At 39.5% G+C, this 24,975-nt stretch overlaps 1 protein-coding gene and 2 long non-coding RNA genes across 3 annotated transcripts in view; 1 reads left to right on the top strand and 2 right to left on the bottom strand.

Moving 5' to 3' along the window:
* Positions 1 to 24,975, top strand: part of LOC138982512 (Kv channel-interacting protein 4-like) — a gene marked incomplete in the record, with an annotated part of 302,169 nt that overhangs the window by 216,178 nt on the left and 61,016 nt on the right.
* LOC138982514 (uncharacterized) lies at positions 2,960 to 8,800 on the bottom strand. The gene is made up of 2 exons (XR_011460883.1): positions 6,688 to 8,800; positions 2,960 to 4,625 (listed from the first exon to the last, which is right to left on the bottom strand). It is a non-coding gene; the product is annotated as an uncharacterized lncRNA (long non-coding RNA).
* On the bottom strand, positions 15,278 to 19,046 carry LOC138982513 (uncharacterized). Its single transcript, XR_011460882.1, has 3 exons — positions 18,673 to 19,046; positions 17,348 to 17,526; positions 15,278 to 16,914 (listed from the first exon to the last, which is right to left on the bottom strand). It is a non-coding gene; the product is annotated as an uncharacterized lncRNA (long non-coding RNA).

The raw sequence follows: 24,975 nt of genomic DNA, 5'->3' as shown, positions 1-24,975 counted from the left end.
ATGACATATACGATAAACATGCTCCGTGGAGAATAAAGAGAGTTAGGCACATTGTAAAACCTAAATGGTTTGATAATGATTTACAACATGCCATTGACCATCGCGATTTTTTAAAGTCGGTTGGCAAGGAAGAGGAATACAGAGAACAGAGAAATAAGGTAAATTCACTTAAACGAACAAAAAAGATAAAATATTTTCGTGACCTAGCATCAAGTTCAAAGCAAAACTCAAAGAATATATGGAAGGCAATAAATGAACTTACGAATAAAAAGGCTGCCAGTCATCCGAGTTGTATCAAGGACATATCTCCCGATGCTTTAAACACACATTTTTCCAAAATTGCTGAAAATGTGATTAAAAATGACAAGTCCAAATTAAATGATTTGAAAGTTTTAGAAGAATTTTGCAAATCAAAACAAATTTCATGTCAAGCAAAAATTCCCCTTCTTACAGTACCTGAAGTTTTTCACGCACTTACACACCTCAAGCAAACAGGCACCCGGGGGCTCGATGGGCTTGATGGTAGGATTCTTAAATTGTCAGCCCCCGTAATTTCTGAAACACTTACCTACATTTACAATCTCTGTTTAGACAAAAAATATTTTCCAGTCGCCCTGAAACAGGCTAAAGTCATTCCTCTGTTTAAATCAGGTGACAAAAGAGACCCCTCAAATTATAGGCCAATTTCCATTTTGTCTGTGTTATCAAAACCACTGGAAAAGCATATCAACAAACACATCCTAACACATTTCAACCAAAACAACTTATTCCATCCTAAACAATCAGGATTTAGAGCTAAGCATTCCTGCCACACTGCCTTAATCTCTCTTGTTGATCAGTGGTTGGACAAAATAAACGATAATGAATTCTGTGGTGCCATTTTCGTAGACTTTGCAAAAGCCTTTGACGTAATTGATCACACATTATTGCTTAGAAAATTCGGTTTGTATGGCGTCGGATATGATACTATCAATCTTGTTAGTTCATTCCTCTCTGACAGACAACAGACAGTTCTTACAAACACTAGAGCATCGAGCATGCAAGCTGTAGATTACGGTGTACCACAAGGATCGGTATTAGGACCTCTGCTCTTCTCAATATATGTTAATGACCTCCCCCTTTATATTCAACATTTATGTGAACTTTTTGCAGATGATACCACAATTCACTCCAGTAACAAAAATTTAACTCGCTTATCAGAATCCCTCCAAGGAAGTCTAAACCAGCTGACAGAATGGACTGACCTAAATCACATGTCTCTTAAAGTGTAACTAAACAGACATTTTGAAGTGTCAGCTTTACTGAATTGCTTTATGTTTTGTCCAAGTATAGACCTGTAGAAGCGATACTGGACGATTTTTCCAACGTTTACTGTGTTTTCTGATTTACTACGATTTTTTAAAAGTGTTGAACCCATTTCAGATTTACCTGCTTATCTGTTCTTGATTTGATACTTCCAAAGAACAAGTGGTACTTTGAGTTCCGGTTTTATGTTTTAACCAATCAGAATTTGGTTCCTAAATAAAATCGTCTGCTGCCTGTCCCAGCAGAGTCGGCAACAAGCACTGCTTGCCATGATTATGTGTGATGTTACCAACAGAAATAGCCATAAATTGGGCAAGGTAGCAATGTAAATGAATTGGATCTAACTAATGTGCTTGTACTGCATCTCTGGCCTTTGAATTCACTCCAATTGTACTGGCTCAGCGTGAGAGGCAACATCCTGTCGAAGTCGTAAGCACGAGGCTGACTGGGACTGGGAGATTATTATTCGAATAGCATGCTGAAACGGATTGTAAGTACAATATTTTACATGTTCTCGACATTTCTGTTGATCTTTCCTTAACTTTAATTGTTTCCTTGATTTAAAACCATAGGGCTTGTATTTTCAGTTGTGATACTAAGCACGTATCTTTACCACAGTATCCGATCACTTCACACTTGAATTTTGGAATGATGAAGTGGAATTATTTCTGAATCTAATTTATTCCTTGTTCCCCCCCTCTCGATTCCTTTTTTCGCCACATATGTATTGTCGTGTGAGGGGGTAGATGCGTGTACTGGTTGATTTTTTTAAATTTTTTTTTAACTTCGGTTAGATACAGATGATTGGAAAAAAAACTTGTCAAGGATTTCAGAATTTAATAGATCTGTTCGAAGTTTTTACGGGATGGGTCCTGTTACAATACAGACTGAATGTGCCCAAGATGAACTTTTGATTAAACATACACACACAACTGAATCTCTTGAGTTTGTTATACGGCGAATGTCCAGTTTCCACCACCACGTCTGTGGTATGTTTTTATACTGTTTGATTGAATAGACTGACGTGCATTGATCTCGCAAATGTGCGCGCGTGTGTGTTTGTCTGTGCCTCAGACTTCAAAGATGATGTTGTACATTGCAGATCTATGCGACAGGAGCAAGTGGACAAGACAGCTACATTTGTCTGAGCGAAGATCCAACGGTAAGCTCTTTTAGCCGAAGACAGCGAGCCTGGGTGCATGCATGCAAGCTTCTATCATGTTCGTGTGAGTGCTGCAGGGCTATTAGACGACTTTTCATTATTCTTGATTTGGAGATCCATGCAGGGTATTAGAATGTGCAGAATATACACGTTTGAACAAATACGATGTGTGTTTGCTCTGAAAAAAAGAAAAGACGCAACAAACAAACATTGTATTTGTTTAAAGTATCACAAATATTTATATTACCTGTATCTGCATGTTTTGATAATGACGAAGGGTACATTACTTTGACGTGTGCTTTTTTTTTTGTTTAAACCACACTGATAACGAATGATAGAAACACAGACACACTTAATAACATAGATCAACATATCCACAAAAATTGTAACAATAAATGTAAGCTGAACAATGCCTGCAACACATTTCAGGCCTCAGATTCAGAAGGAAGTAATTATGAGATTCAGACAGAGAGAGAAAGCCCAACACGAAAGCAGTTGTGACATTTTTTATTTCATTATGTAATATTAAAAACACGACAACAACGTATTTTCTGTACTTAGTTTCGTGCAATTATGGATTGCAAAGTATGTCTAATTGAGTGGCATAAAGAGGCACAGTTGCATGAAAAACCAACTCGGATCTTGACTAGGATCAGGATTTTACATGGACACAACCTAGAATTTAACATCCTGGGGGGAGGGGGGTACTGCGCCTTTCACATCAAGATGTAAAGATCTATTTTAAATAATACTTATTAGAAGGGAACAAAATCAAACAAACTACAACAATCGTTCTGAGGGGAGAGAATTACCTCTTCCGAAGAAATTACCTCCCTTGCTTTTCTTGTCGTGACTTATGTAGAGTAAAGTGAATAGAAAGTGAATCAGTCAGTAACAAAAAAAACCACAACATTTCTTAAGATCAATGAGGAGTCTTGAAGTATTTGTCAATGTTAATCTTGTATGCATAACAAACAATATATTACGGATTGATGATAATTAAAGAAAATCGTCTCTTCTACAGGGTTGACCCCCCTAAAAAGGACACCCACAACCATGCAAATTACTTCTGCATCTGTTGAACCAATTATTTTATATATGGTATTCATTAACTTCAGTTTATGTTCTGCCTTTCCAGTAAGTGGCAATTTTGTAAATTGAATGGTCTGACTTTTGTGCAATTTTAATTTTTTTCTCCAAATTCGGGTGTCGACTAAACACGAGTTTTGACATTGAGCGGTAGCCATTTTTACCTAATTTAAACCCTTCAGACTTTTACCTTTTTGATTATTTTGAATGTCTGAGTATGTAAAAACATCCCCTTCAACCCCCAGGCTATCGATGACCTGAAGAAAGCATGCAGTTACAGCTAGGTTCAGGGCAATCCTCAGACACGAAAGCGTTGGTGTCATTGGTGATGCAAAAGTTAGATAATTTAACCTACAAATTTGCCACTTTGTGAACTGCACATGCATACAATCAAGTTTAAGTATGCTGAATATGAAGTTATCCAGTCAATTGGTGTAGAAGTTATAGCATTTCTGTCAGTTAACAGTATTTAAAATCTCTAAAGTAAAATCTGACATATTCGAAAGTTTTGCATAAACACCCAGACAATTTTTACGATACTCTCCTAAGCTTCTCCACTTCTCAGCCCTGTCTTGGAAATGAATTCGAATAAGGCAGTCAAAATAACTTAGTTTGGAGCACCCATCAATCAGAATAAGCATTAACTTTTGACACAGGAAATATCTTCTACCGAAAGCTCTCCTGGTTTTATTCTACATTTTTCCTGCATAATGGTAACAAATTTAATGATAAATCTAAACAACGAAGTGACTGTGGTAAGATGAACAAAGTTAAAAAACAAAGGATTACTGTAAATGGTTTACGAATCGAAATCTAAACAAGTTTTAATGATAAGTAAAATGATAAAAAAAATAAAATAAAAAAAAGCTAACGTCCTCGCATTTGTCCAGAATTATTCCATGTTTAACATGGGAACAGAGGGATAATTGGTCTAAAGAATTTTTAAAAAGGAGGGTTAGGGACTATCTGTATGCAATGCCCGCTATAGGTGAAAGACTTTTGTGGAAGCCATGGAAGAATGCATCGCTGTTGTGCTGGTTCAGCTTGAGGTCCTGTCCTAGCGAATATCCTGCACACACAAAAACACGACTTTTTAAGCCACTTATGCTGCATTCCGTGACATAGCTTTGTTAAAACCGTGTGCCTGATAATAATGACAGATTTTGTTGATATACATTTTTTTTTAAGACACCCCATATATTGTTTGACAATCTCTTTCAACATAGTTTACGAATCACCAATGTGACATACAAACGCAAATAACCCACAGGTCAATAAATTACTTTCCAGAGAGAGAGAGAGAGAGAGAGAGAGAGAGAGAGAGAGGGAGAGGGAGAGAGAGATTACAACTAGAAAATGTGTGCTATATAAAACAAGGATAATCTCTGTCAAATCTTCGCTTGTACCTGCATGGTGTTTACTGCGCTATATATACACAACCTGTTTTATTTCTTTTTTTTTGTTTTTTGTTTTGGGGGGGGGGGATGTTTTGTGATGAGGGTTTTTTCAAAGCCTTTACTGCTTTAGTCATTGAATCCACCCGACTTCGATTTATTGTTCAGTGATGGGTAATTGTTTGACCAACTATGTAAGTTAGTGATTGTTCTGGCTTCATACAATGACATTGCATTAATCTTATAAGTGTATGTGTGTGTGTGTTTCAGGCAAAAGCTGATATTACAGTCCTAGTTGTATGCAGTACCTCTGCTTCTTCGTTCAGGAATCAAAGTATACAATCTAAACCGATTATTTTGTTCAATAATGTTCAGCTTACCATCCCGAAGAAGGCAGTAAGTGCCGAGATATTGATTATAAATATTAACGTACCTAACCTGGTTACTGGTGTGTTTTCTTTTTATTTCAATAATGTAAATGTGTGACAACTTGCAGGGTACTTGATGTTCAGAGCAATTTTTCTGGCAAAAGGCCTTTTATGGATCAAAGAAAACTTTTGTCATGGTGCACAAGTCAATCAATTTGGTTGATAAATAATTTGTGTTGCATTTTCCCTGGTTTCAAAACGTAGTATGTATTACCACATGTCCTTACCTGTCATTGGCATCACATGATTCTCTGCAAGCAGTCTTTTGTGGAAATACGTCATTTAACACTTGCACTTATAGTAGGTGGCTGTGGAACGGTAGACATGCAACGACAACGAACAACAAAAGACAAAGTGTGGAGTACACTCATTTTTCTTAACATACGCTAGGTTTCTTTGAGAATGCTCCAAGTGAAAATCAGGGGTTCCTAGGCCTGATATCACAATTAACAGCTTCTTCTCAGAATCAGGAGGGAAAAAACTGTTATATGGCGAGATGTCGTGACAAGAACAGACAGCAGCAGCAGCAACAACAACATTGCTAAATCGTCGCTTTAACAAAATTTGATGTTTAGCATCGCAGACAAAGCACGGCTACAGATCCGACCAAAGCCACACTTCATGCACGATGGGCACATTGTTATGGCCAGCTTGTTAACGTGCGCATTGTGTATGTTTTACATAGAATTGAATGTGTTTGTCGTTGTGTCTGTCATCTATCCTAGTCGTTTGATTTAGAATAAACCAAACTTATTACAATGACGATTTTCTTCGGTTTTTGATGAAGGATTGGCATCAAGACTTTTCCTATTTTCCAACTCTGCCACCATACACTGGCCGTTCAGGTCTGCATGTCGACCACATGGTGTGTGATCAGATTTTTGGGACATGTTCACAATGCTTACATGACCACCAAATGGAAAATCAGTTGGTATTTGTTATGTTTTTGTGTAAGCACAATCTTCATACAAGCAAACAGAAACAGTTTTGTTGCAAACAGAGCCTTCATAAGAAAAAATGCTTCTAAGTCAAAATACATATCCTCTTTTTCGTATTGCGTAAAATATACCCATAAATTCTGGACATCATATTTTTTTTTTCACAACAATGAAACCAAACTTTGGCATATGTTTTAGCAATATATTCACAATAAAACCTATGAGTTTGAAGGCTGCATCTTGTTTTGTTTATTTTTGAGAATTGTTTTGCAAACCCATGCAAATGGCCAGTTTCTGGGAAGAGACTGGGGAGATAATGGCCAGTATAGAAAGAGTTAATAAGTAAACTAATGTCAGAAGTAGGTATTTACCTTGTTTGCCTTCGCGTTCTTGATAGCCCGCTGCAGCATTTGTATCACTTCCCTTGACATTCAAAACGCCAATATATTTCTGAAAGGAAAATAAAGATATTGACCGAAACATCACACAAGTGGTATATCATATGCTAGGTTTTGTTTACAGTGCCTGTTCTACGAACACATCTGATTGTAATTTAAATAAAGACAAACTGTATCCATTTATTACTTCTCTATTTGTGTGTGTGCAGGGGCGGATCACATAATTTTTAAGGGGGAGTTTCCAAATTTCTTTTAGGGACAATTTGACGACGCGAAGCGTTTAGTTGAAGACGCAAAGCGTTCAACCTCCTTTGGGGGGGGGGGGGGGGGGGGGGCGACAAATGTTGATGAACACAAGGAAAATGGATCAATCTGAGCCAAGAAACATCCCCCAATACACCTTCCAAAAAAATAAATATATTAAGAAGAAAAATTTGAATCACAACAAGGACAATTGATCGATCTGGCGCAACCTGAGCAAACTAATTAGCCAACTTCTTTCCAAAATCGTCACTTAGAATACAAAGGCCGGCTCCTAAGTGGTCCGGAAACCCCGGAACCCCCCTCCGGATCCGCCCAGTGTGTGTGTGTGTGTGTGTGTGTGTGTGTGTGACCGATGACCTTCTCTAAATTCTAATCGTTGCGTTTGCATGGTAATAAAGTTTTAATACTGGATATGCCCATGAAAAAATATCATTTCTTGTTCATGTCATTGTGTGTGTGTGGCCAGACCGTGACTTCTGCTTGCCTCGACGTCTTCAGAAAAGACACAAAATGCCAGCAGGCGTATGTTCTTGGAGCACTCAGTATGCCGTCATCTGCAAACAAATACAAATTATTCAATTGTGTAAATAAAGAACAATCATTTTAATATTACAACAAAAAATCCATATAACTGTAGTCTTCACCAGAGACATCCACTACACTATCTTTAAATAAAACTGCCGTAAAAAATTGAAATACTATAAAACTTACCCCCACTCAGATCTATTTGGGATTATTCAAGTTTCAACCACGAAACGATGCCGGTTTGGACAGATCTGCTAGTTTGCCGCTGAAACTGAAATCAAAGGCGATCTTCAGAACTATTTCTAATCTTGTATTTGTGATTAATATAAAATACTGATCTTCCCAATAGAAGCTGATGTGTATACACATGACCAGGACAAACTAGGTATTTTGTTACAGGGCATTTACGCAGACGTCGCAGTTCAAAATATCGTTTTAGATCTGATTTTGTACAGCAGCCTGTGTGATTCAGAATCGTCTGCCCTTTTTCGGTTTAACATTTTATGGACGATTCCTATGAGACTGCTCAATCATAACTGATGACAAATTCAGAAACAGATGATGGTTTCAAGTAGGCTACAGTAATGATTCGCTAAAATTGTCAAGCCACTCGTCGACCATTCACACTCAAAGAACCCAAGCCAAATCTGCTCTGGTTCCGAGCAGCTTTTTCCAACTGAGACCCTAATTGTTACGCATCTGCCGCGAAAAGATAGACCACAAACAAGCAGCACTGTACCATGCTTTCGTTTATGTTGCTAAACAGATTAAATGTGCATTGTAAATGTGCTTACAGCAAAGAAATGCATCCTTACTTACCACAAAAATACTGTTACCACAGTCATCGCACTTGTGTCTTCTTACCAAAACCTATCGATATGTTTGTTTACGTTATATTGGTAATTACTAACCGTTAACTATTTTTCAAAAATCTGAAATGACTTTTAAGAATCAAAGAAAGATTCGCTAAAACGGTTGACTTCAGAAAATAAGCAATATTTTTCTGAACCATGAAATAAAAATCGAAAAGTCCGTTTGATCTTTTATTTTGGTAGATTGATGACAACAGCCGGAACTGAAAGTACCAGAACCAAAAATTAAGGGCATTAATCAGGTGAACTAAGAAGATTGTCGTTCCTGGCGCGCACTTCACATGTCCGTCAAACAGTGTCCGAGTGAGAGAAAAAAAATTTTTTTTCGCAGTTCGACAGTATATGAGGCCCTTCTTCATATCAAAGTGTAAAGGTTGCTGAACGATGTTTTTCCTTTTTGCTTGTTTAGTTACACTTTAACCCAAAGAAAACCAAATATATGATAATTACAACTAGACAAAAACGACAGAATTTTACCTCAACTGGTCCCGATTTAATGATTGACGGCAATATAGTGGAAAAAGTCGACCATCACAAAGTTCTAGGTGTCCACATCGATAACAACCTGTCTTGGTCAACTCACATTGAACAACTTAGTAAATTAGTGTCAAAGAAAGTGTACCTCTTATCTAGAATTAAACACTTCCTTAATTGTCAAGCCAGGAAGTTATTTTTCACTGCTCATATTCAGTCTCTTATTGATTACGCATCCACTCTATGGGACTCTGCAAGTGATAATTCCCTAAAGCTACTCAGCAGATTACACAAAAGAGCGCTAAAAGTAGTATTACTCAAACAGACTACTCTCACCGACTCAGACTACATCAACATAGGGGTCCTACCTCTGAAGTCAAGAATGAATTACAACAAAGGAATAATGATGCATAAAATTATGACAGAAAATGCACCCGAAACCATTTGCTCAAAGTTCTCTTTGAAGAATTCGCACCACTTTATAAAACTAAACACTCCTCTTCCTAGGATAGACCTATTTAAATCAAGTCTTGTTTATTCAGGAAGCAGCCTCTGGAACGCTCTTCCGGACGCCCTGCGGCAATCCACCAACACAGATTCTTTTAGAACCAAATATTCTTTCCATTTAATGAACTCTATGAACAAATAAACTTGATTGGTATGTTTTCTTTGTATACAGTTGTTCATTATCGGAATTATGGTTTATTGTGACAAAATAACGAAGATTTGGCTCTGTAATACATTGTTTTGCTGAGCTAATGTATTGTTGGGTTACTTTCCGTTTATCTTCATTGCTTTACACCCAATTTTGAACACTACCTTATGATCTACAATGCTTCTACATAATGCGCTTCATGTACATAAACTTATATGTTCTACCATTAATGTTTTTATGTAACCTTTTTTTCCCTAGTCATAGTTATAGTAAAATAGTTTAGTCCCTCTTTAGGGCGAGGGCCAGATGCAAAAAAGCATATCTATGCTTATTCTTGTTACCCTCGAAAAATAAAGATTTGTCATTGTCATTGTCATTGTCTCTCTCTCTCTTTCCGTCTCTCTCTCTCTTTCTCTCTCCTCTCTCCTCTCTCTCTCTTTCTCCTCTCTCTCTCTCCCCTCTCTCTCTCTCTCCCTCTCCCTCTCTCTCTCTCCTCTCACTCTCTCTCCTCTCTCTCTCTCCTCTCTCTCTCTCTCTCTCTCTCTCTTCTCTCTCTCTCCACCGGTGCTCTCTCTCCTCTCTCTTTTTCTCTCTCTCTCTATCTCTCTCTCTCTCTCTCTCCCCCCCCCTACTCCTATCTCCATCCACCCCTCCTCCACAAGTATGTCTGTCAACCTGTTCGCCTTGTAGATTGTTTTGGATGTAGGCGGTGAGATCACTCAGTATCGAATACACACAAATAATACAGAGTAATGATCTCAGACCTCTCTTGTACGCTGGCGGGCTACAGCCAATGTGCAAGATGGATCTAATATTCGTCCACGCTCGTGGATTTATGCCAGATCACAAAGACGTCTGTTTGTAAGGCGATAGAGTGTCGTGGACTGATGGCAACACTTGTTTACTAAGCCAAGCGTGCTCCTTGCAGATCGTCGAAATCAACCATAATGGTACGATCGATATGTACAACCTCTCGTTATAGCTTCTTAGACTGACTGATGATTGCATGGCTTGATGTGTTGATTGTATGTAGAATAAGGGGCAATACTGAGATAGGTACAACCTCTCATGGTAGCTTCTTAGACTGACTGATGATTAGCTTGAGGTGTTGATTGTATGTGTAATAAAGGGCAATACTGAGATATGTACAACATCTCGTCATAGCTTCTTAGACTGACTGATGATTAGCTTGATGTGTCGATTGTATGTGTAACAAAGGGCAATACTGAGATATATGTACAACATCTCGTCATAGCTTCTTGGACCTCCTCATGGTTGGCTTGGTGTGTGATTTTGACTAAAAGGGTGACACTTAGATATATATACAACATCTCGTTATAGTTTCTCGGACCGATTAATGATTGGCTTGGTGTGTTGAGAACATGTATAGGTTTAAATAAAGAGTGATACTGAGATGACCTTGATTTTTGGATCTCCTTCGCAGATGCGTGTGGATCAGGAAATGTTTGCTCTGCAGTCGCAATTCTCTTCAATTATACAAATAACATTTCCCCACACCACTTAGCGAAGGCCTGCGTAGAAACGTCGATAGCGTACCTGTTGCTTGATCGATACCGATGAATTCTGCTGCATAGCATTGGCGAGAGCATGACGCATATAACCAGAGAGAAGGCCAGACTTGTAACGCATTGGACAATTGTATATTTAACCTTTCGATTCCAGGAACTGTGTTTTCCAAATAGTTCGATTTGGTCACATGCCAACTAGACCAACCTCCAAAGCAGAACCAGTTTGCGAACATGTCTTTTGCTCTAGTTCTCTAGTGGATGCATCGGATAAAAACAAGTAATGTCTTCTCCCTGTACGTCTGTGTCTGTCTGGGAACCGTCATGTTGTAGTAGTTTGCATGTAATTATATGACTTAGACCTCATCACAGGAGGACAATTCTGGGTTTGTTTAGTCACTAACTTTGGTGGCCAAGTTGTTTTTCTCCGGTAGAACGTAAACTTATGATTTATTCAATATCGGAGGAATTCAGATGTGGGTATGTTTAGTCACCTACTTTTACAAGTGTATCTTTATGCGTTGCAAACTCAAAGCAATTGTTCAATCAAACTTTGAATTTCAAGTTTGGTCATGTCAAGTCAAGTTAACTTTAATATATCAAACGTGAAAAATCAATTTCAGCGGGGGTGCATTAAGCAATAATCACAGCACTAAAACATTATACACATTTAAAAACAAACACACGTGTACAGATTTACAGAAAAGACATCTCGGATACAAACACTTTCACAATTTGGTCATATCTACTCTGATGGCCACTTTTCCTGCATTCCGTTGTAGATCCGCCCAGTGGTCGATTTGATAAGCAGTATACAGGGTAAGAATGGCCATTGGTCTCTACCTTTAAGAACAACAATCTTGGTAGGGAATATGTTCTGATTAATCCATTCTCTGGATATGGCTAATTAACGCTACTGCGATAATCACCTTTTCTGCACGTTACTTCAGATCCGCGCAATGATTGATTTGATAAGCAGCTAGAAAGAGCAACAATCAATCCTCATTGATCACTCCTTTCCAGAACATCAATCTTGGCTGGGAATATGTTCCGATGAATCCAATCACTAGACATTTTCTGGAAACTGATTGCCTACTTTGTGTTCTTAGATATGTTCTTACACTTGTCCAACGTTCATTAAACAGTAAATCTGTCAGATGTAACCGTCCTTGTCCCCGAGACTCGCATCGATTTGGACTAACCTCGTTGGCCTTTCTCGCATTTTTCTACCCTACAAAATTCCTCCTCTTTCGCCATCTTTTTTTTTCAATCATCCAACCTCAAGGGCAATTCACACAAAATCTCCACCCTCCGATTCACACATCCTTTTTCTCCCTTTCCAGATCTTTCTCTTTTCTATTAAAGGAAAAGTCCAAGGTTTTTAAATATCCCCAAAAACTTGAAAATCGAATGCCAAATGTTACAAACATCTCTGGAAAAATATTTTAAAAATTGAAAAAAAATTGTTGTTGATGTAGTTGAAGATTTAGTGTTGCGAGGCTAACCAAGACAAGTCGCCTGGGGTCAAGTAGTGGTCACGTGGTTTTCGGTGCACTGTGACGTCGGTGCACTGTGACGTCACAAGTTATTGTGTTGATTCTACCACAAGTACCAGCTTGATTTTCACGCAGAAAAGTCACCACTGTATGCCCGAAAAGAATGCCTCGGTGGAGAGCAGCCGAAAACTGCAACAACTCGTCAATGTCCCCAGGCATTTCATAGCACACTTTCCCTCATAAAACTCTGAGTCTCTTGTGGAAATGGAAGAGATGTGTGCAGCACAAGCGAGCAGATTTCAAAGTGTCGGGCACTTTCTGGACACAGATTTCGCCATTTTTCTGCAGGACAAAAGTTAGCGTTTCATCCCTGAAACAAATGTGTTGACCACTGGCAGTGTCTTCCCTTCATAAAAGTCCAGAGAGGGCAGTATTACGACGAGCCATCGAAACTCCGAGGCGACATACGAACAGCGGATTATCTCACAAGAAGGAATGCGTTGAAGGTCAGAGTACATGCTTTTATTTTCATGCATACGTAAACATTGTTTTGCTGCGCAGCGAATACGAATACATTGGTGCAGAACAGTGTGTCTGGGTCCAGCTGATATTCGCTGGAGTACAGATGCGCCACAGGCTAGATCTACAGAGTTACAGAACGGTCTGAGCTGAGCTAAGAGTAAGAGTAAAAAGTAGTCAGGGTTGTGGACACGTAAGACAATGCGTGTGTCACGTTATCTATTCTATTCAGTCGCAAACTATCCCCTGATATCAATTCATGAAATTGGCAGCGTTTGCTGGAATCATGGTTTAATGCTATTTTTACCAGATCTAAACTTTTGGTGGATGTGCAACCGGTAAGGTAAACAGACACCTGCATGCTAGAGACAAGAAGATTACGAATTGTGCAGGGAATTAATCTTTCTGCATTGACTGAGAGACGCAAAACCAGGCTAATTGCTACAACATGGATACACATCCAGACGACTTCCAGAGGGTGTCTAAATGTTCAGTGTACTGTATAGATCAGAAGCATTTATACTCACACTCATTTTCTCTCTTCTTTTACTTCCAGACCTTTCATCATCACTCACGGCCACTGGTCAGAACAGGTCACTATAAGACACTGACACCGTGACCATTCCAGATTTCCCGATTCTCCGTGATCACAACGCAACTGTTCACCAGTCCTGTTCTTACCGTCCAGAATCACCACAGGAGAAAACCAACGTGCCATTCATCGTAAGATTTTTGTTTTGTTTTGAAAATTAGTGCCTTATTGAATATTCTAGCTTTGCAAAAAAACGAGAAAGTGTCTTTGACAGATACCATCTAAATAATACATTATGAAAACAAGTACAAGTTCATTTCTACTCATGTTAATCGTTTATGCTTTCTGTGCTGAGCGACATATGGATTGAATTTCTTTCGTAACTCACCTCCCGTCAACATGCAAAACTCCTCCGAAAGCGGCGTATGGCTGCCTTAATGGCGGGGTAAAAACGGTCATACACGTAAAATTCCACTCGTGCAAAAAACACGAGTGTACGTGGGAGTTTCAGCCCACGAACGCAGAAGAAGAAGAAGAAGAAGAAGAAGAACATGCAAAACTATATCTGGCGAAGTAGTTTCAAATAAAGTTAGTATGCTTCCGAATAAAAAATATAAACAAGTCGCGTAAGGCGAAATTACTACATTTAGTCAAGCTGTGGAACTCACAGAATGAAACTGAACGTAGTCCGCCGCTAGTGCAAAAGGCAGTGAAAGTGACGAGCCTGTTTGGCGCGGTAGCGATTGCGCTGTGCTTCATAGCACGCTTTACTGTACCTCTCTTCGTTTTAACTTTCTGAGCGTGTTTTTAATCCAAACATATCATATCTATATGTTTTTGGAATCAGGAACCGACAAGAAATAAGATGAAATAGTTTTCAAAACGATTTCGGAAATTTAATTTTGATCATAATTTTTATATTTTTAATTTTCAGAGCTTGTTTTTAATCCAAATATAACATATGTACATGTTTTTGGAATCAGAAAATGACGAAGAATAAGATGACATTGTTTTTGGATCGTTTAATAAAAATATAATTTTAATTACAAGTTTCCGATTTTTAATGACCAAACTCACTCATTAGTTTTTGAAGTCACCAAGCTGAAATGCAATACCAAACCCCGGGCTTCGTCGAAGATTGCTTTGCCAAAATTTTAATCAATTTGATTGAAAAATGAGGGTGTGACAGTGCCGCCTCAACTTTTACAAAAAGCCGGATATGACGTCATCAAAGGTATTTATCGAAAATCTGAAAAAAACGTCCGGGGATATCATACCCAGGAACTCTCATGTCAAATTTCATAAAGATCGGCCCAGTAGTTTAGTCTGAATCGCTCTACACATACACACACAGACAGACAGACAGACAGACACACATACACCACGACCCTCGTCCCGATTCCCCCCCCTATGTTAAAACATTTAGTCAAAACTTGACTAAATGTAAAAAGGGTATTTTCTGAAATTTTTAATTATAGACCAAAACAAAACATTCACGAGTATGTTGCTGACCTGATGGTCTTTATGGTAGACAGCAAGAGTTGCATGTTCAAGAAGTTTAAGCAGTACATTTGAAAGAGCAAGGTAATTGAAGGTGGTATAATGTTAATGGTAGGTTCCACTGTAAGGCGACATGGAGGGTATCTTTGACGGACTCATTCAACATTCATACCCATGCACATCACCTCAAACACATAAGCTTTGTTCTTGAGTCAAATTTATTGGCTTCATAAATATTGTGAATTTGTGTCCGTTTGCAGATTGGCTTATCTATGAATTTTTTCGAAAATATCTTGCGATCTACGTACGCATAATGTAACACGTGAAGAAGAACATAAAAAGTTCGTCAAAAGGAATCTAATTTGCATTTCAACCCATTTTCCTTCCTTACTGTTAATTTTTTCTTCATAAAGACTACTGGAAATAAACAAAATGTTTAACCATTTCAAGGCCTCTGAACACGTTTAAAAAAATGCAGGTCTTTGCTCACTATATCAGATCTGCCAAGGCTCAGTTTACACAGGAAAAATCATCTGTCGACTTGAACACATTCCAATAATCAACAGCCTCACTGCTTCTTGGAGCTGGATTTTGTGTGTGGAATGAATTACACATGTGGCGTTTTAGAATATAATTCATAGAAGATGTACATTCGTGCAGAAAGGCTTTAATTTAATAATTAGGTCTTCGTGATGTTCTCTTAAAATAACTAACATGTGTTCCCTTTACCGGGCCTCTGAACGAGTTTTGTGAATATGCAGGTTAAACTCGTGCTTTTTCTGTGTTATCAGTGTATTTCTCATCCAGGCATGGATGCGTCCTCTTAAATGGACAGCCCTTCCCGTGTAAACGATTGGGTTCAAAATCTCAAATCTTACCAGGCTTTTACATGGGATATGGCCATCCTTCCGTTTTGAAAAATACTATAACTGAACACTCTGTATGGGTACTCTCTTTGCGAATTTAGAATTGTATGAATTAATTTCTTTAACACCACACGTGTAAAACATTCCCTAAGAAAATCCAGCTCCAAAAACCAGTCAGGATGTTTATTCCTGGTATATGTTCAAGTCAAGAGATTTTTTTTTTCTATGTAAAAGTCTTCGCAGATCTGTGTAGTGAGCAATCCTGTTTTGAAAAAGGACGTGCCTATATAGACGGTTTGATTGTTGAGATACCTGGTGGCAATGACCGCACGGGTGGCAAGAGGTAGTAATGCACAGATGACAACAAACCGACCTGCATTTAAAAAAAAAGTTAGGAAGCTTTGATAGGGGGAAACATTTTGTTAATTTCCAGAATCTTTATGAAGAAATAATGAACGAGAAGAAAGTCTGGCCTTGAAGTAAATGCAAATTAAACTATGTATACTTTTGACAAACTTTTTCTGTTCTTATTCACATGTTAAAATGTGTGCAGAGATCGTTAGTTACTTCCAAACAATCATGTTTCAGGCAACAGGCAAACGGACAATACTGGACACAGGCTATGCTGACCGGCTCATGGACTGACTACCTGATGCAGGAGTAGACCAACAGTGGAAAAAGTCTGGAACAAAATGTTGCAGAATGTGAACCATGTACCGGACCACGTGACAACCCAGTATCATCTTCAAACCATGCAGGAATCTGTTCAACACAGTCACACGATTTGTAAAAGTATATTTCAGCCTTCTGTAGCTCAGGGAGTTTGAACCCCACTCTTCATCCGTTTGGGAAAGTATTTCTGATTGTTTTGACTGCACAGGTTGGTAATGGTACTCTGATGCTTCTGCCGAGAAACCCCACTCCCTAGCGCACCAGCTGCCTGTTATGGGTAAGCGACGTGCGTGTATTTCCTGCAAACCAAGACAGAATAAAACAGCAGCTTAGTTTGAGCTTTTAAGACATTCGTACCAGAGAAAACGTGTACGTGTTTGTTTGGAGAGGGTGGATAGAATCATAAGACACACTGTGTCAATGTGACGTAGAGCAGGTTTTCAAATTCATGCTGAAGCACTGTGTGATCGCTATTTTTTTGGGCATATATCTTACCTTGATTTCAGATAGACTGGGAACCGAAATGAGGATGTTTACATGAATAAAATATGCTGATATGTATGTGTTTAGAAATAAAGAATAGTTTTAATGATATATGATGGTGTGGTTTTTTTTTAACCCAATGTGATATTTTCGTATTTGAAAACAAATTGTACACTCTGTTGTCAATTTTACTTTCAGATAAATAAATCTATCATTATGGAAATCATCTGTTTGTGTTGTGTTACTTACCCATTTTGATCAATGTTGAGTCGTCCATATTCCTGTGTGTACGCATAGTATGCAGTTTGAAGGTAGTAGATGTCCGAGCAAACATAGGAGGATGATTGTGCTGTTAGGCTGTCTATCTCCTCATCCAGGTTTTCCAGATATTTGAATTTCGTTCCCTCTTGGAGTTTCTGCACTGACACCTGATAAAGCAAAATACACGTATCACTCTGTGATCATGGCAACATGTATCATCTGTATGCCCCGTTCAAAAATTACCTTGAGATTCTAAGGTATAAACAGAAATTGCACTGGATCACAAAAACAACAGGAACAGTAGTACATGTAATGTATATATATATATATTCAGTTTAAAAATTCATGCAATGAGAGTCAATAACCCGATTTAACCCCAGGTAGATTCAGGGTCCCACTGACTGAATCTCATATGGTTGCTTTTCGGCACACACCACACATTTTTAATGGGACTGTGAGGTTTTGTTAATACAGTAAAATAATATAGTAGCAACGTACTGTCTGTTCGTGACGTTTGAGAATACCGATCTATGCACTAACGCATTGTCTTTTTGTAGTGTGACTGTCCGATATTGCGTACTCCTGAAAATCAATGATCAAAAAGTTTGAACTGCTGTAATCGTGTTTCAGCATATGTCTGACAGTGCTTATTTGCTTCCAAAATGGCTTGCGATATCACTTAGTAGCCATCAGCGTTTCGCCACTGCTCAGAAAATCTTATGATTTCAGATCTAGTTTGAGATCGGAAATCACGTGTGCTCGTTTAAAAAACTAAATTCATTTATTACTTCCCTTTGACCGTTTCGCAAGAAAAATGTCAGGATCACTATTAGTATTAGCACATGAAAGCAGCCCACCGCCATTTCAAAACAGTTTCACTGTTTAGTGGTGTCGATGTCATGTAGTGTCTTACTGTCGCAAATAAAAATACCAGGATAATTGCAGTTTTGTCCGCAAGAAACAGGCTTTGCGCAATGTTAACTTGCTGTCTACATGTTTCGTTGTGTGACTGAAGAATTACTCAGAATTCCAAGAGAAAATAAGGATAGTCGCGTGTGAACATCACTGTGGAAACATTTATTCTCAGGTGGGCAGTTCAAGGACGAAATCCTTGATTAAAGATAGGAAAATAAACAACACCAGATGCCTGAAATAATAGCATAAATCAATAATCTTTACATGCTTACAGATCTGTGGAAGCACATCAACTGATCTGTGAAAAACACACCTGACTTCGATCTAGCATGCAATTGCAAGAGGTAGCGACTACGGACTAGTAGTGTGTCAACATCACAACAAAGAGAATCACATACCATTTCGTATTGCCGCTTATGCTGGCTCTGTTTCAAGCAGTTCCTTGTGGCCTCGCCAGCATTTTGACGACGAAGAGGCTCAAACGGGCACGCTAAAACCTCAGGCTGGCTGAAAACCGGTCCGTATTCCACTTGTCTTCCTCTCTGCTTGAGCCGGCCATGTTTATTGTTCAAGGCTCGTGACGTAGCACACGTATGTGCACAAGGTCATGAGCCAAGACTGCGCGCGCGATGGAACGATTCAGAACAACCAAAAAACGAGTCAAAGTATACTTTTTGGATTTCTGTGTTCATTTTTACACACGCATTTGTGGTTGATGAATTAAGAGGGTCAACATATCAAAAGTGACCCTAAACCTTGGACTTTTCCTTTAATACTTCCTTTCATTACGGCTCCCAAAACGGAGCATATTTCCATCGATTACGGGAGCTAAGGAGACATTGAGAGGGAGGACCGTGTTGTTTGGATAAACTCTCAGTCGCTAGACAAACTTCTGGGTCTCGTGGAATTGTACGGCTCAGCTGCCCCCCCCCCCCCCCCCCCCCCCCCCAACCCAGTCGTCTCCACTAGGACTGGAGAGTCTCTCTGTCTCTCCGGGTCCCGCTCCCTTGGCCGTCGTTTAGGCAAACAAACACTCCAGACGTCTATCGCGACCAATATTATGTGTTTTCTCTTCCCCGTCGTCTGGGAATGGCGGGACTCTCGTACGTCTCCGCTGTTGAATCGCCTCCGCCTGTTCAGAACCTCATTCCAACAAGTTGCAGGGGTTTTCTTTGGGTTGTCTTGTTTGAACTAAGGACTTGGCGTTGGTGTGCGTAGACTTTTTAGGTGACTGGGCTTGTGTAGACTCCTTTTCTGAGGTTCCGTGATCTGTTTCTAGCGAGCTGGCCTGGTACAGTACATCTAGAATATATACTTTTTGGCTCACGTAAGTGTAGCCTATGCGATGATAAACTTTGTCTGTCTGTGCGTGTGTGTGTGTGTGTGTGATAGAAACTTTAACATTTCCGAGTCTATGGATTACGTCAGTCTCGGTCAAAAGTGTTTGACGTGTGTGATAGAAACTATTTGAAGACGTCACATTATGACGTAAGAGGGTTAGACGTCACGCAAAGGAATTACTGAAAGTCTCGGTCATTGTTATTGTGAGCGGGCCGAGACTACTTGGCAGATCCAGGGTCTCGCTTTCTTGCACAGTTTCACCTATGCTTACTGTGTGTGTGTGTGTGTGTGTGTGTGTGTGTGTGTGTGTGTGTGTGTGTGTGTGTGTGTGTGTGTGTGTGTGTGTGTGTGTGTGTGTGTATGTGTGACGGAGTGATTGAGTTTGTGTTACTGTTTGTCGATTTCTTACGTGAGCCTTGAAGGCTTCGCCTCTTGTTACGTTTTATATACGTTTTGGACGCATTTCTTTCAGAAATGTTGTGCTGTTGAGGGTTTGCACATGTTCTGCTGTGATCGTGAGTTTTGAACTATCAGACCTAGAATAGCGTAAAGAGGGTAAGGAAGAGAGGCGTCGCCGAGGCAACTCATGAGGTCTTGCGTTTCTTGTGCGTTTGCTTATTCGACCATGTTTTCTTTTGAACTTTTCCAAAGTTTTAAGCAGTTTTCGTTTTTCAGTGCTGCTGCGTAATCCAAGAAGGATCGATGGACCAAAAGTATATTTACCTAATAGAATTGTTTTTGCCATTTGAAAATGTCCCCATGGTGCTGTCATCTTGAATCTATTGCTGCTTCCAGTAAGTTGTATTGCTGATCTGGTCTAGACAATTAAAACTGTACCAAACTTCTTCCAAGGCACCTCTCTCGCTCGCTCTCTCTTTCTCCCTCTCCCTTTCTCCCTCTCTCTCTCTCTCTCTCTCTCTCTCTCTCTCTGGAGAGATGCGTGTGAAGGTCATACCCGTGCGCAGCAAGTGTTGTGAGCTCTGCAAGTTTCTCTAATTTTCAAGGTATTTCCAAAGACATTGCTTCCAAGATTTTGCAAGGTTGTATGTGATGCCATCATGCCTTCGTCAGCACTGGAGTTTCGCTCAGTGTGCGGCGGATTCAACCATGTTTTTATTGGATTCATGTTCAAGAGGGCGAAGAAGAAAGCCGCCATGTTTCTGACTGTATACACACTTCGAAACAGGGTAGACGGTGTCACCTTTGGATTGCTCCTGTCTCTGCTGTTCTGGGGTGGATGGCTCATGCAATGTGGCGACGTGGAGAAGAATCCAGGACCAGGCCCAGAGTTAAGACAGACACGATTGGGTTCCTCACAGAGTACCTCACAGAGCCAGGACCCAACGCTGAAAGACGTCATGACTATGCTCCGAAGTATGAACAGTAAATTTGACGACATGTCGGGCGACGTGAAGAACCTTCGTGAAAGTTATGTGACCTTGCAGGAGGAAGTGAAAGATCTAAAGGAAGAGGTGTCTGAACTTCAGAATCAGAATGGACAGCTCCAAGAGTACAACATAAGCTTAGAAAAACGTTTGGGTGACATGGAGAAGAAAACAGACGATCTAGAATGTCGTTCCAAGCGCAATAACATCATTATTCACGGGATGGAAAGAAGGAAGGACGAGACATCAGACGAGTGTGAAGCTGTGCTGAAAGAAATGATTACGGACAAGCTTGAACTATCAGAGGACGTGCAGTTTGACAGAGTGCATCGTCTTAGTGCCAAGCCAAACTCACCGGTGATTGCGCGCTGTACTTTCTACCAGGACAAAGTGAAGATGCTGAGAGCAAAACGGAAGCTACAAGGGAGCCAGATCTTCATTGGCGAGGATTTCTCCATGCGCGTGAGGGATATAAGACGCAAGTTGTTACCGCATCTGAAGCTAGCCAGGTCAGAAGGTAAAAGGGCTACGATGGTGTTTGATCACCTTCTGATAGAAGGTAAGAAGCATGTACTGGATGCCGATGGAGAGGTTCTTAAAGAATTAAGATAGGAAGGTGGCCGCCCTGATAGTGATACCACACAAAAAACGAAAAAGACTGTGAATAAGAAAATTGTTCCTGTGGTACGAAATAAGAGGGGAGATAGACCTGAAGCGACACCGGTTTTGACTGAAGCTAGTGCACGTGAATTTTCCGTGACTGGTGACATCACTGTCACAAACTTACGCGCAGGCCAGCCGTGTGCTACGGACAGTGATATTGAAAGTGTTCGTGTCACAGGGGCTCCGTGGCAGACCAGCGAATGTGTTTTGGCACTTGACAGTGGTGAAACGCCGCCGAATGGTGATAGTGACGACAATAGTTCTGTAGACAGCGCTGCTGTAGACGATACCTGTAATCTAGTCTCGGACACCCAGTCAATTATTATGATAGAGGATACACCAAATATAACTGATAATAGAAACGGCCGTGTAACCAATAGGCCTACTGCATTTACCCATTATCGTGACTGTCCAACCCCTCGCACTGCAAAAGACATGGATGATAGCGGCATTTATATTGCTTGTGGTTGGAATGTGTACGAGGATAAAGTTATACATGAAATGGATAGCAGCAGTTTATACGATACACGTATGTCTAGCAATGATAGTTGTATGCTCCATATGAACGAGCGTGCGGTCGAGAGTGGGGAGGGGGGAAGTGAGGGAGAAAGTGAAAACGAGAGTGGAAATGAGCAAGAACAGGGTGAAATTGATGGGGGTGGTGAGAATAGTGACGGTGATGACGAGGTGGTGGATGCGTCAAATTTAAATGACACTGATCGATCTGATGACGTTGAAAATTCTTTTAACTCATTATCTTTTCTTCATTGGAATGTTTGCGGTATCTTGTCAAAATTAGACGATCCCGAGTTTGTCGATTTTCTCTCTTCTTATGACATTGTCTGTCTAGTAGAGACGTTTGTTCTAACTTTCGAGTCATGTCTTTTTAATGACCATACGGTTTTCGTCAAGCCAGCAGTCAAATTGACGCGGCAGGGAAGATGTTCGGGTGGGGTGATATGTCTAATACGGAATAATATTATCCCTCACGTAACACAGTTGGAAAGTGATAGCCACTACTTCCTTTCGTTTGTTCTGCATAAAGAGTACTTTAGGTTCACTAAGGACATTTTGCTTCTCTGTGCATACATCCCACCTGAACATTCACCGTATTATACTGCTTTTGATTTTGAAAATGGAATAAATATTTTAGAATCATGCTTGGCGGATAGTCTTTTGTCTTTGGATGATGTAGATGTAATCATATGTGGTGACCTGAATTCTAGGACCTCAGATACTACACCTGATTACGTTGACGAACAGGATTTATATGTACACGTTAGTAAAGTGGATTTGCTTGAGACAAAAAGGTCCTCCGAAGATAAAATCTTGAACAATTACGGGAAAAAATTGCTTTGTATGTGTACTGGTTTCGGATTGTGTATTCTGAATGGAATGTGTCAAGGTGACCTTCGTGGACGATACACATTTATTTCTGATAGTGGAAGCAGTGTGAATGACTACTTTTTGATGTCTGTAAATCTATTTGAAGCAGCTGCGAATAATTGCAAGTTAAATGTTTTAGAGCGTATTGAATCAGACCATATGCCGGTGGAGTTGGTTCTGCATGATAAAAGATGTATGCCGAATGCCATTATGAATGAAGCTGGTTGTGAGGTTGACGAATTTGTTGTCAAATACTGTTGGAAGACTGAATGTGCGGCTGCCTTCTCCTCTTTAATGAATTCAGGTGATGTACAGTACGAACTTGTCAATGCTGCTGCCTTAATTGAGAATGATGTTAACGCCGCACTGAACAAGTTTAATGATGTCATAAAACAGCAAGGTGAATGCATGAAAAAAAAGAATGTCAATAGGTGGTAAGTCGTTACAGAGAGAATGGTTTGACCATGAATGTCAAACAGCAAAAAGGCATGTCCGTAAGATGTTACATAAATGTAGAAAATCAAAAGATGTTCTGGATAAAAATATATATTGCATTGCTAGGCGTGAATATAAATACCTGATCGTTATGAAAAAGAAAAGCTATAACGCTGGTCTACTCGCTGACTTGAGCAGCTCAGTAAAATCGCAGAAACTATTTTGGGAAACTATGAAGAAACTTTCACGGAGGAAAACGCAGCCGCGTCATAACATTACTCTAGATGATTGGTTCCAACATTTTAAGAATGTATTAGAGAAGGACACACATGTAGCTATAGTGGACGTCGTTGATGGGGCTGTGGATGAAAATGCTGATGTTAATGATGAAGGAAATGATGATGTTGTTGAACATGTATTAGATAGACCGATTTCGAAAGAAGAAGTCACTCTTGCAATTAGAAAGCTGAAGAACGGAAAGTCTGCTGGTCCAGATGGGCTGATTGGTGAGTTTTTCAAGCATTCGGGTGAGGCTGTGGTGGTGTTTTTAGTAAGGTTGTTTAATGTCTTGTTTGATAGTGGTTTTTACCCGGACAACTGGAAGGAATCAATAATCTTGCCTCTGTTTAAGAAAGGTCAGATAAATGACACCAATAACTACAGGGGAATATCACTGTGTGATGTCAGCAGTAAATTATATAGCTCCATAATTAATAACAGATTGCAGGAATGGATTAGCATAAATGATATTACTGGTGAACATCAAGCTGGATTTAAAAAAGATCATTCAACAGTTGACCATATCTTTACACTCCTGGCGGCCATTCAGAAACAGTTTACAAATAACAGAAAATTGTATGTCGCATTTGTTGACTTTGAGAAGGCATTCGATTCGATTTCTAGGAAACTTCTGTGGCCTGTACTTATGAAAAACGGTATTAGAGGAAAATTGCATCGTTGTGTGAAAAGCATGTATTTGGATGTGAAAGCTAAAATAAGATGTGGCGCTAAATTTACTGATGTAATCAATTGTACATATGGGGTAAAACAAGGTGATGTATGTAGCCCTGTGTTGTTTTCGTTATTCATTAATGAATTAGCTTTGGAAGTAATGGAAAATGGAAAACATGGTGTGACATTTGATTTTGTTGAATTTTTCATATTGCTTTTTGCTGATGACATTGTATTGCTCTCCACAACTGTTGTTGGCCTGCAAAGACAGCTGAATAATATGTACAATGCAGCTTCTCGATTGGAGTTGAAAGTTAACATGAACAAAACTAATATTATTGTTTTCCGTAAAGGAGGATATTTAGCTAGTTGTGAAAAATGGAATTATGGTGCAGATAGAGTTGTTGTTGTTAACGCTTATAAGTATTTAGGAATATTTTTTTCCACGAGACTCAGTTTTAATGTTTCCTGTCAAGATTTGGTGAGTAGGGGTAAACGGGCAGTGTTTGGTATACTCCGTGTGTTGCACAAGCTAGAGAG

The sequence above is a fragment of the Littorina saxatilis genome, linkage group LG12 (assembly GCF_037325665.1).
Source record: "Littorina saxatilis isolate snail1 linkage group LG12, US_GU_Lsax_2.0, whole genome shotgun sequence".
Classification (NCBI taxonomy): Eukaryota; Metazoa; Mollusca; class Gastropoda; order Littorinimorpha; family Littorinidae; genus Littorina; species Littorina saxatilis.
Note: the sequence above shows the minus strand (reverse complement) of the source record. Positions and strands in the feature narration are given on the sequence as shown.